Genomic DNA, 12,116 nt, shown 5'->3' on the forward strand with positions numbered 1-12,116 from the left:
TTATTTTCTTGAATTTTTTCCGCCATTTTTGTGCATTTTTCAGACGACAACCGTGAGAACATGATTTACTTTAGGAGAAAAATGAAAATATTACTATAATGTGAACGTTACATAAACGTTGAAACAAATTGTGTGCCAGTCGGGAGAGCGTCGAATTAGAGAGTTTAACTGTATCTATCAGATTGTTTTTGTATTATTGTCTACTAAGTAGACCGGGTTAATCAAATAAAGCTGGAGATTGCGGGGAGGGGGTTACTTAGGTAAAAATCTTAGTACCAGGTATGTGTGTGACTTGAGAGTTGGGTTTTCACATTCCCAAAGTCTCTCTAAAAGGGTAACCAAAACAAAAAAAACTAACACCAGTCTCTGTAAGGGTGTTTTAAAAGTATTGGAGAATTTTATTTGAAAATCGAAGAAATTATTGGGTCACCTTTTCAGCTGAAATCGGTCGCTCTCAGGGTAAGTGTTCGGAGATCCAGCATGCAAATACCCAGCATCCCTCAACTCTAGTTACCCCTCCCCCCTCATAAAAACAAGCAATCATCAACAGATATGAAGAGAAAGTCAATGGTAAAGTATTATATAAGCTGATGAAAAGACCCCTATCTCAGTGATCCGGTGCAGTTTTGATATCCACCGGGTTGGCTATGAAAGAAAATTAAATTTTAGCGGGTTTGAAATTGAGATCTCAAAAATTCAATGGGGTGAGAGCTTTTAGGTCAATTTTTCAATTTTTACCAAGAAGGAAAAAAATATGTTTCATTTTAAAGCGTTGGCTGGGTTGATTTTTCTATAATTAACTTACTAATATGCACTTTTTTAAATTTCGACCGGTTTACCCTAATCAGTGCCACTATTTACCGGGATAACACAACAAACTTCCCATTTTTGATTGACCAGGGGTTGGAGAATTTCAACAAATTTTGATGGTTCTTCGGGAAAAAGACTTGAATGGAGTAAAGCCAGAAAGCAGAGTCGGGAGTCATGGAAAGCAAGAAAGTATTTCACAAACCAATTAGAAGATACCGTTTCTATCACAGAAAGAAAAATTAGTTTGGAGTACTTTTATCGTCATTGGTATGAAAATATTGTTAACCTGATGCGAGACAAAAATACCTATTCAGCAGATAAATATATATTCTTGACTAAATCTCATCGAAAGAATCTATTTCAGTCTTAACAAAAATATTACACACATTCTCACAGACCCGGTAGTATTAATTCATCCAGTGGGGGTAAAAATAACGGACTGAAACTCGATCAGGATTTATCTTTCCATATATTCTATGCAGTTGAGGCGAGTTGAGGATTTAAAGTTCATTGTTTTGAAGTCAGAAAATTTAGTGAGGATGAAAAAAAAGCATAATATTTGCAGTGAGGATTGGTTTATTTAATAGTTTTCAGTGGAGTCGATAATTAGAGTATAACGTTATTTTGGTTAATCTTTTTTCAGTGGGTCTGTGAAGGGGGTGCAAATTTACCTAAAGACTTCTAAATAGAAAATATAGAGATACACTAAATTGCCTAAAAGACGTTCTATAAGCGGTTTGCGCGTGATGACGTAATTAGGGCTCCTGAAGATTTTTGCAGCATAGAACCNTTTTCTTTGGATTTCTTAAAAATGGACGGTGAGGTACTCGAATCTCATGCTAATTATATTCGATTGAATTTGGCTTAAGATTTTCAGATTGAAGATTTGTTTTGAATTTGAACATCAGTATTATTGCATGAAAATTAATTATGCCTGCTCTGGAGATTTTCTTTTTGGTTTTAAGAACAAGTCTTTTTTGGAACATGTGTCAATTTCATTTTATCTTCCACGAGTTTGCATTTTTCTCTCCATATTGATCTTTGGAACATCAGTGTCAACTGTTCTCTTCAGTTCGTTTTCTATTAGCTCAAAAGAGTTAGTGCTTTAGTTTTTTTTTGTTATTTTTCAAGGATGTTGATTTTGTCATCATTTTATCTGCTATTTTGTTTATGGATTACACACTTTGCAATAGTATTTTTATGTGTATATTTTGTTACTAGTATTTTACCATCACGTTTTTATGTGTATATTTGTTACATTTCACGATAGTACAGTTGATTCTTATTAATTCAAATCCAAATGGGTTGGTTCGAATTACAGATTCGGGTAGTAGAAAAGTAAACTATAGGAGTTTCCTAAGCAAATCTGACGGTTGACTTTAATTTTGTTGGAATAATCGAATTTGAGCGAGAGAGGTGTAGTTACCATCACGTTTTTATGTGTACGTTTTGTTAACATTTCACGATAGTATTTACATTTTAACCATCGCATTATTTTGAGTATATTTTATGGATAGTTAGTATACGAGTCTGCTCAATTACGCGCCAATGCGCCTGACGCGCCACACGCGCCATTATTTTCAGCTTTTATTTTTCGTCATTTTTTTAAAGAGGAAGAAGTTTCTTTCTTTGATTAGTTATGCATTGAGATCTTGATTTTAAAATTACTCTATAGACATTATATACTTTAAAGATTATAGCGAAATCTATTGTCTAATGAGCTCTAAAACAATGCATTTTATAGTTTCTTTTGATGATCTGTAAAATTTTATAAGTATCTAAATTAGTTGCCCCTTAGTACTAATGAGATAAAGAAATTTTACTTTTTTATATTTGTTATGTTTCTTTATTATCTTTTGATTACGATAAGATAACAACTTTCCTTTCTTGTAATTCGCAAGACAACTGTTTTTCTTCACAAAAGTTTCATTTTTAATGATAATGAATCGATCTGAAATTTTCAGGAGTTGTTCAGAAAGACCTAAGGATCTCAAAACACCAGAATTCGACATTTTTTTCGATGATTTTTATTTTATGGTAGACTCCCACCTTAAAGACAGGCCTCACCTTGTTGTACGAGGTAAACAACAAGGTTGTTTTAAATGCGAAAGAAGTTGTCCGAACTTCAACACTTTGAAGATTTGGTCGCACTCAGTCGCTGCTGCAGATAAGAATTGATCTTCTTTCTACATCGACGATCCAAAAATCGCACATTGAACGTTTCCAGTTGTGTACAAACCAACATGCCTCTGAACCCAGGGAGAAAGAGAGGCAAGGGGCCTTCGAAGTAAAAAATAAAGCCTCCAGTGACGCAAAGAAAGCAGATTACAAACATGAATCCTTTCTTCGTCAAAAAAATGACATCACAAATCCAAGCTTGTAATGGTTGCAGAGGCTCTATGCAGTCTGATAAGGGCATTTCATCACCGCCATACGACTTTTGTATAGCCCGCAAAGAAAGTCGCACATACAAAGACAAGGTCACTGGGAGTGACAGGAATTCTGCTCCTTGCGATACACACTACCACCTACAGAAAACTTGTCTACCAAATGACTTTTCTTTGGATTTCTTAAAAATGGACGGTGAGGTACTCGAATCTCATGCTAATTATATTCGATTGAATTTGGCTTAAGATTTTCAGATTGAAGATTTGTTTTGAATTTGAACATCAGTATTATTGCATGAAAATTAATTATGCCTGCTCTGGAGATTTTCTTTTTGGTTTTAAGAACAAGTCTTTTTTGGAACATGTGTCAATTTCATTTTATCTTCCACGAGTTTGCATTTTCTCTCCATATTGATCTTTGGAACATCAGTGTCAACTGTTCTCTTCAGTTCGTTTTCTATTAGCTCAAAAGAGTTAGTGCTTTAGTTTTTTTTTGTTATTTTTCAAGGATGTTGATTTTGTCATCATTTTATCTGCTATTTTGTTTATGGATTACACACTTTGCAATAGTATTTTTATGTGTATACTTTGTTACTAGTATTTTACCATCACGTTTTTATGTGTATATTTGTTACATTTCACGATAGTACAGTTGATTCTTATTAATTCAAATCCAAATGGGTTGGTTCGAATTACAGATTCGGGTAGTAGAAAGTAAACTATAGGAGTTTCCTAAGCAAATCTGACGGTGACTTTAATTTTGTTGGAATAATCGAATTTGAGCGAGAGAGGTGTAGTTACCATCACGTTTTTATGTGTACATTTTGTTAACATTTCACGATAGTATTTACATTTTAACCATCGCATTATTTTGAGTATATTTTATGGATAGTTAGTATACGAGTCTGCTCAATTACGCGCCAATGCGCCTGACGCGCCACACGCGCCATTATTTTCAGCTTATTTTTCGTCATTTTTTTAAAGAGGAAGAAGTTTCTTTCTTTGATTAGTTATGCATTGAGATCTTGATTTTAAAATTACTCTATAGACATTATATACTTTAAAGATTATAGCGAAATCTATTGTCTAATGAGCTCTAAAACAATGCATTTTATAGTTTCTTTTGATGATCTGTAAAATTTTATAAGTATCTAAATTAGTTGCCCCTTAGTACTAATGAGATAAAGAAATTTTACTTTTTTATATTTGTTATGTTTCTTTATTATCTTTTGATTACGATAAGATAACAACTTTCCTTTCTTGTAATTCGCAAGACAACTGTTTTTCTTCACAAAAGTTTCATTTTTACTGAGGCGAGTAAATTGGAAAATGAGCATTATGTAGGAGTGTGCTTCTATTCATGTTTCCATAAATAAGACCACATTTTACGAACTACTCGTTAAACGTTTTATCCGGCTCAGTATACGTTGGAAGAGTGCAGACGTGTCTATTTGTGCTCTGACGAAAATGAACGAAAGTTTTCTTGAAAGTCACGAACGCAACGTGATTCTTCAACAAAATGAACTAAGGTTGCATACCTTTTAATGTTCAAGACCAAAAAACTGAAACTGTTTCACTAAACTGCAAATGGTTTGGGTTTGTTTACCTAAACAAAGAAGCTGTTACATTGCTAATTCGATTTCTAGGATCTTGCCTGAAGTCACAGCAACGAATTTCAAAATGGTAGCCCAGCGGAAGAAAACATTAGGGCTTATGCATGCGTGCGCTTAGTGAACCAGCGTAAACAAGGTGTAGTGCTTGGTTAGAATAATGATTTAGCAAAACAAAAAATCAAATGGTGCAGTTTGTTTGCTAAACCCTCGGTTTAGCGAACGAAGAAAACACATTTTATTAATATTATCAATTTATTTTCAGTTGGTAACAACGATAGGACCTAGTGTCCTAAATAGTTACAGCCGTGACCGTTTCCTAATAAATTCCAACTTTCATAAAAATAGCTATTTACCACAATTTACATAATGGACAAGTACAAAAATTATCTGGAAGTATTTTAAGCTTTCTCCTTCGGGAGACGATCCCAGATTAAAGAGCCGACAAAACTCAAAGATTGTAAACCGAACTTGACAGTGTTTGCTGGAGGTAGCATAAGCTGTTCTCCTTTTCTTAGATTGAAGCCAGAAGTTTTAATGGTAAAAAGTTTTGCTAGAAATAAGGGATTTTGTTTTTTCAAAGTTTTATAAATTTCTTCAAGGATTTTAAGAATGAATTTGATGTGAAAAGATGCTGTTTTAGATATAGTTAATAATTGAGATAAACTAGAGTCATGATCTTGATGAACTACAGCCAATGCTCTACGTTGAATTTTCTGAATTTGCTTATTGTTGTGTTTTACAAAATTCATCCAGATTAGTGGACAATAGTTAAAGTTTGAGAATATATAGGCGTGGCACAAAGCCTTCGCCGTTTTCAGAGAAAGAAAGGGGCGGATGCGTCTAAGTGCGCTGATTTTGTTTCCCGCATTTTGGCATTTCAATTCAACGTGAGAGCTAAAGCGTAGTTTGTCATCAATAAATATACCTAATAGTTTAACCTGATTTTTGACTTTGACTTTGATATTACCTATAGTAAAAATATGTATAGGTTCGAATCTACCGAGAAACATAACTTGAAACTTGCCAGGGTTAGCAACAAGCCCATTGATCTTAAACCAGTGTAAAATATCTTGAATCTCGATATTAAGTTTCAAGATAACTTCAACAAGGGTTTGTGCGATTGCAAAGAGGGTGTTGTCATCGGCAAAGTTACAAAGTTCAACCTCGCGGGTAGAGAGTAAAAGATCGTTTAAAAATATGTTAAAAAGAATTGGGCCTAAAATGGATCCCTGAGGAACACCCATACTAATAGATAAAAAAACTACTTAAACTATTTCCAATTTTAACTCTATGTTGGCGATTTGTTAAATAATCATATAAAAATAATAGACTATTATGGTTTACACCATATGCTGCTAGCTTTGCGATAAGTAAATCAGGGGGTAGACAATCATAAGCTTTAGATAAATCCATGAGTACAGTACCCACAATATTTGAATCGTTAAGTGCCCTTTGCCAGAGATGTAATAATCGCAATATAGCATGCTGTGTACTGTGCCCTTTTCTGAAGCCACACAGTAACTCTGAGAAGCAATTTTCTAGAAAAGGATTTAACTGTTGGGCAATGATTTTTTCAAATACTTTGGATACTGTAGGAAGTATGCTAATAGGTCTGTAGTTTTTAACACTCGTTGGATCGCCTTCTTTGAAGACTGGGGTTATTGTGGCCCTTTTTAAGCGTTCAGGAAAAAGTGCTTGGTTAAGACAAGAGTTAAAGCAGTTCTTGAGTACAAAAGAACAGATATTAGCAGACTTTTGGAGGAGTTTTGAGCTTACATCCCCAGATGTAGATTTATTACAATTTAATGACATAATCAATTCATGGACAGTTTCAGTGTCAGTATTTGTAAATTCAAAGGAATTATCACCAAAAATGTTTCTGATTTTTATGATACTAGGATGGTCTAAATATCTTGCAATAGCATTGAGCACCGGATCACCAATGACCTGCTCAGTGTATTGCGGCCATTCGTAAATATCCAGTGTCTTGGTTATGCCATTAAAGTAATTATTGAAAAGTTGAGCAGTAGTAATATCACTATTTACAATTTCATCTTTATCAACTAAGATAATCTTTTCCGAAACGGTATGCTTATCTGAAAAAAAGGGTTTGCATATTTCCCAAAAGTATTGTCCAGAATTTCCGGGATTTGAGGCAACCGTTTTGAAATAGTTTTTCTTAATTTTTCGATTCAAGCTACAAACATAGTTTCACTGTTTATGATAGGCACGCATATCTGAAAAAACTGTTGGATCGATGATAGATGTTACGAAGTCTGGACCTTTCCATGATGGCTTTTCGAAGGGTCCTGTTTATGTGGGGTTTTTCATTTCCACGAATTATCCTTGTTTTTCGAGGTGCATGCCTATCTAAAACATCTACGAATTTGTTCTCAAAATCATCAATTTCATTGATATTTGATGACGTCAATTGTAAAGATAGATCTGTCAAAAAATTATTTTCGACAAAATCATTATAGCATCGATAATTTGCTTTACGCGGTGGTAATCTAGTATATCTACTTTTGAGCTGGGTGTATATTAAGTGGTGAAAATCACTAAGACCGGTGTCCCAGGTACCTGTCTTCTGCAACCCATATTTTTGGTATTAAATCAATGCGACTTCCTTCAACTTTTTTGAAGCAAGTTTTTGTTTTAATGTGACAATATAATGAATTTAGCGTTTAGACAACAGTTTTCTCGAGGATACAAAGGGTTAAAAGTTTTTCTGCAAATTAAAATGATATTTATTCCTAAATATAGATGATATCCTTATGAGAACGGTACGAAAAAATCAAGTAATAATAATAGCACATATTCCTAAATGGACGGAACGTAATATTCATGTTTCTTTTTTTCTAACCACTTGTTGTGTTCGACGAGACTTAGGTATCTTTGAGGTGATGCACGAATTTCGGGAAAGCTGGAATGTTGTCTTCCGTTGGAATGGGAGAATGGATCAACTTTTATGACATCTTCCATAACTTCCATTAAATCGTCATCCTCGTTGATTTTGGAGTTGGACTGAGGATGGCTTCTGGCCACATAATTTTTCAAAGTTTTCAACAATTTCTTTCACCCCATTGACAGCTTTGCACACTGTGCTGATTGAAGGGGTGGTTTTTGTTTGGCCCCATGGATCTAACCATTTCTTTCCCGATTTTATTGGAAATTTCCTGTGCCAAATCTTCCTCCATGTTGTGGCCAGCGCCACCTCTCCAATTGACAAAATAGCTCCACTTAAATTCAAAAGCAAGCCTTTCAGTTAATAAGCATTCTTGCTGAGCAATAGCCAAAAACATCTCGATTGCGTATCTGCTAAAGGCTCCCAATGATCGAAAGACAACGAGCAATAGCTTTTGGTGAATGTAATTTCTCTCTCCATCGCCTTCTTTTGCAGTATCTTTCATCTGCAAAATCATTACCGTGATAAACATAAGGAAATATGAATAATCTTTCAAACGGTCACCCCTAATATAATCTTTCTGCATAATATACACGTCTGTAAATTTGCCCAGTACGTCTATAAAATATTCTTCGTTAATCTTCTTTTGAGCTTTGTTGTTGCTTTGAAAATTCTCTGGAAATCCATTTTTTGTTGGAGTGTCTTTTATTGATTCCATCCCAAAGAAGTCAAGCGCGGCAGTTAAAATATAGCCCTTACCAACGGTCAGAAAAAGCTCCTCCGAACCTTCATACGAGTCAAGTACTTTATTTGGAGTTGCATTCCTCCGGTTCAATTTTTCTCGGAAAAACTTTAAAGTGCCAATTTGATCAATGGAGTCTGCTTCGTAGAGCTTAGCATAAGCGTATTGTAAAAGGGATGCTTTGGTATGCCACATTACTGGCTTAAAGGGTGATACATGTTCCAGTCTGTCTGTGGGTGTATGAGCTCCTTTCAACAGATCCTTTGCACCAGCAAAACGGACTCGTGTTAGTTGGTCACCAGAATAGCACATTTTCATATCTTTCATAGGATCATCAGAAGTAAAAACGGTGTGAGCATATGTTTGTCCAGGGTTCGCAGATGGGTTTTCCTGGATATCAACTTCGGTAGTTTCTGGAATTGTTTCTAATTTACCGGCTCTATGGTAAACCTCAGCGTTCCACTTCTCAAACTGACGTAATGCTTTTACACAATCAGAATATTCAGCTTCGTTCGCGTCGATGATTGGCATGTTCACGATAATCGACTTTTGGCACATTTCTTCACTATGGTCATGCTTGATGTGATCTGGAAGAGCCTTTTTCATAGGAGCGAATCTAGGAAAATATTTTACGAATAGTCTTCCAATGAGGATCGAAGTTGTTTCTTTGTATTTTTTCCAGTCATTTTGAGTTAAGGAAAAAACGCTACGGCTTAGTTTACGAATGTCGTCGTGAATTGGTTTGGTGTTGTCAAGATGATCAGAATTGACTCTGTTTGCAATTAGGTTAGATGCCATCAAATGAAGATCCACATTTTTATGGAGTTTTCGCGTTGCTACTATGATCTTCATATCCCAGTTGTCAGACGTACCACGAAGTCGCCCCTTGTTCTTGATGACTTCAACGGCCTTGTCACTGAAATGCCCACCAATCAGATCAAGCAGTTTGCTTTTCATCTGATGACACAAGCATACGCCGAGTTTGTTGAAGGTATTCTGCAGCTAAAAAAAATAAAACTTGATTTTTAAGCTAGCATTTAATATTTGAAAAACAATAATACTTACTGTCAATGTCTTTTACTGAAAATCGGTCTGTTCAGATTTCAGTAGCGATGTTGCACAAGACACAAGAAAGAGAATTTTTTGAGACAGATTACCATAACACATTTATTTTTTGATTTAAGGAACTAGCGCAACATGTTCTAAAATAAAAATGAAATGCGGCAAAATACCTCTTTGCTACATTTCCCTCTTGCCATCTGAATAGTATTGACCCTTTGATACAGACTCAACTTATGCCATCTAGTCTGCATAAGGATGGAATAAATGAAGCACAGTTTTAATTTAATGTTACTACTGTCTTCTTGTTTTCCACAAACAGCTATCAAAACGTCAATGAGCAGCGGGTGTTTCTTCATTTCCTCCCAGATAGGTTCAGTATCGAAATCTTTCATGGCACTAAATTCTTTGTTGTATAAAACGGAAGGTGAAGTCATGTTACACAGTTTTTGGCAAGATGAATCTATGTCGCTCATGATTTTGCTATAATCACTATTCAAAATGTCGTTATTAACGGAATCGATGTCAACGTTGTTGTTATCTAAGAGTACGTTATCGGTGTTGGAACCAATGTCGTTGTCGTTCAAGGATAATTCAATTTCAATGGAATCGGCGTTATTGTTGCCTTGAGAAAGAGATGAGTCGTTGGTGACGGAATCAATGTTATTTTTGCCGTTTTGGGACATATTACTGATGTAAATTAGCGACTTTCGACTTGAAGGTCTGATCTTTTTGTTTGGCTTTTGAGTTGATGGAGAAGATACCATACCTCTTTTGATTAACAGTGATTGCTGCAGTTCATATTGGTTTTCTCTGACAGAATTGGAGTAATTCCAAACTTTTTGTAGAAAAACTTCACAGGTCTTACAAATTTGTAGTGGTAATAGGTCATCTTTCGTCACTTCAATCCCTACAATGCTCCTAATCATAAGTGATAGGTTCTTCGATTCTCCTATTTTGGAGAATAATTTTTGGAACTGTTTGTTAGGTTCCTTGCATAACCTGCAAACGTCCTTTGGAGTCCTTAGTGTTATTTTAACTGGAGTATCTGGTGGTTCTTTTACTTCTCCTGACATTTTTATTTCTATTTTGGTATCTCTTTTTTTCGTATTGGTCCTTTAAAAAAATTCTTAAAAAACAATCATGAGTATGAGAGGTTACCCTAGATGCACCACTGCCTATACTGTACATATTAATACTTTCAATTCAAATAAAAAGGAAAAAAAATAGCTGAAAATTATCTGATTTACCAAATCAGTCAAGGAATTTCCTGGCTCAAGAATTACCTCTCTATTATTATTACTTTCTGAATAAAGTAACGAGGTGCTAAATTTACATTTAGTAAGATTGGATTATAATATATATATTATCTATTATATTGTATAGATTATATTATGATTGTATTATAAAATGACACCTACAAAAAACAGAAGATTTTCTTATAGACCCAACTGTCCAAAGCAATAAAAGCTAACACAGCAGGGGGTAATAAGAAAAGAAATTATCATATCAAATAAAATAAGATGAAGTTAAATATAAAAACATAATACTGTATATAATTATAGGGTTTTTCTATATCTGTTAAATCCAAAAAATGAAAAGGTAAGTGGTTCATCATCTCATTTTGCAAAAATAAAAAATTGCTTTCAAAATAAGTCAATGAATAGAGCCTGATAGCAATTTAGTTTTTGATACTCAATGCATTAAACCAATAGCAATGAGCAAAACTACTCAATCCTTTTTTACCCATCGACTAGATAAACATAAAATATACAGTATAGATAAAAAAGACAAAAATCTACCAATTTAAAAAAATTCACATCAAACTTTGTAAAACACTTGGCCTTTTATAGAACAAGCAAAATTAGGGTATATACCAATATACATAGCAAAACAGACTACTGTAACAGTAAAAATATTAAAATAAAAAATAAAACATAAAAAGAGATTTTTACAGTTTTTCTATTTTTTGAATTTTTCTAAATATAATATAAACTACAGTAATCCTAAATTCTGTCAAGAAATGAGAATTTTATATGAAAAAAGGAGAACCAACAAACCAATAGATAGTTAGAAATAATAAGCACAACGATCACAAAAATACAAACTCTTTTGAAAACCTCTGCGATAGCCCAATAAAAATAAAATGTAATCTGGAGTCCAAACTCGCGACAGGTGCAGGACGTCCAAAACTCAGCGACCCCAGATCCTGAAACCCTAAACCACCCTGCAGGCTAAAAACCATGAAAAAGACACAGAACCTCACACACAATTTCCAAGCATAGTTCAGTCAGACCACCCCTTTCTTAAGGGGTGGGGGATAACACCTTCCGAAAAAATGAAGAAGGGGGAGTCAGAAATTTTCATCAAAAAGGGGGGATAAAAAGGGAGGGGGATGGCTTATGTACTACATATATATTGTAGATTATTTTCAAGCACTATTATGAAATTTGGTCTTCATGAAAGGAAGTTTTCTGTTTACTGTTACAGTCTGAGTTAAAAAGAAGAAAGAAGTTTATTATTTCACTTTCTCTGACTCTGTCTAAAGAATATATTTCACATCACATACTGTATATTTGTTAGCTATTTTTGACCAGACG

The sequence above is a fragment of the Clytia hemisphaerica genome, unplaced genomic scaffold (genome assembly GCF_902728285.1).
Source record: "Clytia hemisphaerica strain Z4C2 unplaced genomic scaffold, Clytia hemisphaerica genome assembly, whole genome shotgun sequence".
Taxonomy (NCBI): Eukaryota; Metazoa; Cnidaria; class Hydrozoa; order Leptothecata; family Clytiidae; genus Clytia; species Clytia hemisphaerica.